This window comes from Petromyzon marinus, unplaced genomic scaffold (genome assembly GCF_048934315.1).
Source record: "Petromyzon marinus isolate PM22_M1 ecotype Great Lakes invasive population unplaced genomic scaffold, UKy_Petmar_22M1.pri1.0 PM_G_Scaffold_143, whole genome shotgun sequence".
NCBI classification, from domain to species: domain Eukaryota; kingdom Metazoa; phylum Chordata; class Hyperoartia; order Petromyzontiformes; family Petromyzontidae; genus Petromyzon; species Petromyzon marinus.
This window is the reverse complement of record NW_027422699.1, coordinates 170,001-172,500: the sequence shown is the minus strand read 5'-3', so window position 1 is coordinate 172,500 and position 2,500 is coordinate 170,001.

The window sequence follows — 2,500 nt, the reverse complement described above, 5'->3', positions numbered from 1 at the left end:
TTTAGTGTCTCTGAGTACAGTCGTTTAGCCTCTCTCACCGCTTTGCTAAACCTGTTCTTCGACTCCTTGAATCTGTCTCTATCCCCACTCCTAAACGCTTCCTCCTTCTCCAACCTCAACCTTTTGAGCTTTGCTGAGAACCAGGGCTTGTTGTTGTTAAAGTTCACCCTGGTACGTGTTGGGATACAGCAGTCCTCACAGAAGCTGATGTACACAGCCTCTGTGAGTTCATCCAGACTATTGGTAGCAGTCGTGAACATATCCCAGTCAGTACAGTCTAAGCACGCCCGCAAATCTTCCACAGCCTCACTGGTCCACTGTTTAGATGTCCTCACAGCAGGTTTACAGAGTTTTAGTTGCTGCCTGTATGCACGAATCAGGTGGACCAAGGGAGTTCTGTGCGAGCCGAACAGCCCCGTGACCCACAAGAGAAACATCCCCGCCAAATTCGAGCGTTTGACGGGGTCTATCCGTGAAAAAATATTCACGTTTTTGAGTGCACATGCATTTCTGCTGCAAATGCCTCTGGAAGTTTCATGCCGTTCGTATGCCAATTGTGGCAACACGAAAATGACCCGTTTTCCCATTCCGAGGGATTTCTGTGCGACCCTAACAGCCCCGTGAGCCACAAGAGACACATCCCCGCCAATTTCTAGCGTTTCACGGGGTCTATCCGTGAAAAATATAGACGTTTTTGAGTGCACATGCATTTCTGCTGCAGATGCCTCTGGAAGTTTCATGCCGTTCGTACGCAATGTGGCAACACGAAAATGACCCCTTTTCCCATTCCGAGGGATTTCTGTGCGACCCTAACTAACAGCGCCCGTGAGCCACAAGAGAGACATCCCCGCCAATTTATAGCGTTTCACGGGGTCTATCCGTGAAAAATATAGACGTTTTTGAGTGCACATGCATTCCTGCTGCAAATGCCTCTGGAAGTTTCATGCCGTTCCTATGCAATGTGGCCACACAAAAATGACCCGTTTTCCCATTCCGAGGCATTTCTGTGCGACCCTAACAGCCCCGTGAGCCACAAGAGAGACATCCCCGCCAACTTCTAGCGTTTGACGGGGTCTATGCGTGAAAAATATTAAAATTTTTGAGTGCACGTGCCTTTCTGCTGCAAATGCCTCTGGAAGTTTCATGGCGTTCCTATGCAATGTGGCAACACGAAAATGACCCCTTTTCCCATTCCGAGGGAGTTCTGTGCCACCCTAACAGCCCCGTGAGCCACAAGAGACACATCCCCGCCAATTTCTAGCGTTTCACGGGGTCTATCCGTGAAACATATAGAAGTTTTTGAGTGCACATGCATTCCTGCTGCAAATGCCTCTGGAAGTTTCATGCGGTTCGTACGCAATGTGGCAACACGAAAATGACCCGTTTTCCCATTCCCAGGGATTTCTGTGCGACCCGAACAGCCCCGTGAGCCACAAGAGACACATCCCCGCCAATTTCTAGCGTTTCACGGGGTCTATCCGTGAAAAATATCAATTTTTTTTTGACTGCACATGCATTTCTGCTGCAAATGCCTCTGGAAGTTGCATGCGGTTCGCATGCAATGTGGCGACACGAAAATGACCCGTTTTCCCATTCCGAGGGATTTCTGTGCCACCCTAACAGCCCCGTGAGCCACAAGAGAGACATCCCCGCCAATTTCTAGCGTATCACGGGGTCTATCCGTGAGAAATATTCACTTTTTTGAGTGCACATGCATTCCTGCTGCAAATGCCTCTGGAAGTTTCATGCGGTTCGTATGCAATGTGGCGACACGAAAATGACCCGTTTTCCCATTCCGAGGGATTTCTGTGCCACCCTAACAGCCCCGTGAGCCACAAGAGAGACATCCCCGCCCACTTCTAGCGTTTCACGGGGTCTCTCCGTGAAAAATATCACATTTTTTGAGTGCACATGCATTCCTGCTGCAAATGCCTCTGGAAGTTTCATGCGGTTCGCATGCAATGTGGCGACACGAAAATGACCCGTTTTTTCCCATTCCGAGGGATTTCTGTGCCACCCTAACAGCCCCGTGAGCCACAAGAGACACATCCCCGCCAATTTCTAGCGTTTCACGGGGTCTATCCGTGAAAAATATTCAATTTTTTGACTGCACATGCATTTCTGCTGCAAATGCCTCTGGAAGTTTCATGCGGTTCGCATGCAATGTGGCGACACGAAAATGACCCGTTTTCCCATTCCGAGGGATTTCTGTGCCACCCTAACAGCCCCGTGAGCCACAAGAGAGACATCGCCGCCAATTTCTAGCGTTTCACGGGGTCTATCCGTGAAAAATATTCACTTTTTTGACTGCACATGCATTCCTGCTGCAAATGCCTCTGGAAGTTTCATGCCGTTCGCATGCAATGTGGCAACACGAAAATGACCCGTTTTCCCATTCCGAGGGATTTCTGTGCCACCCTAACAGCCCCGTGAGCCACAAGAGACACATCCCCGCCAATTTCTAGCGTTTCACGGGGTCTATCCGTAAAAATGTAGCACG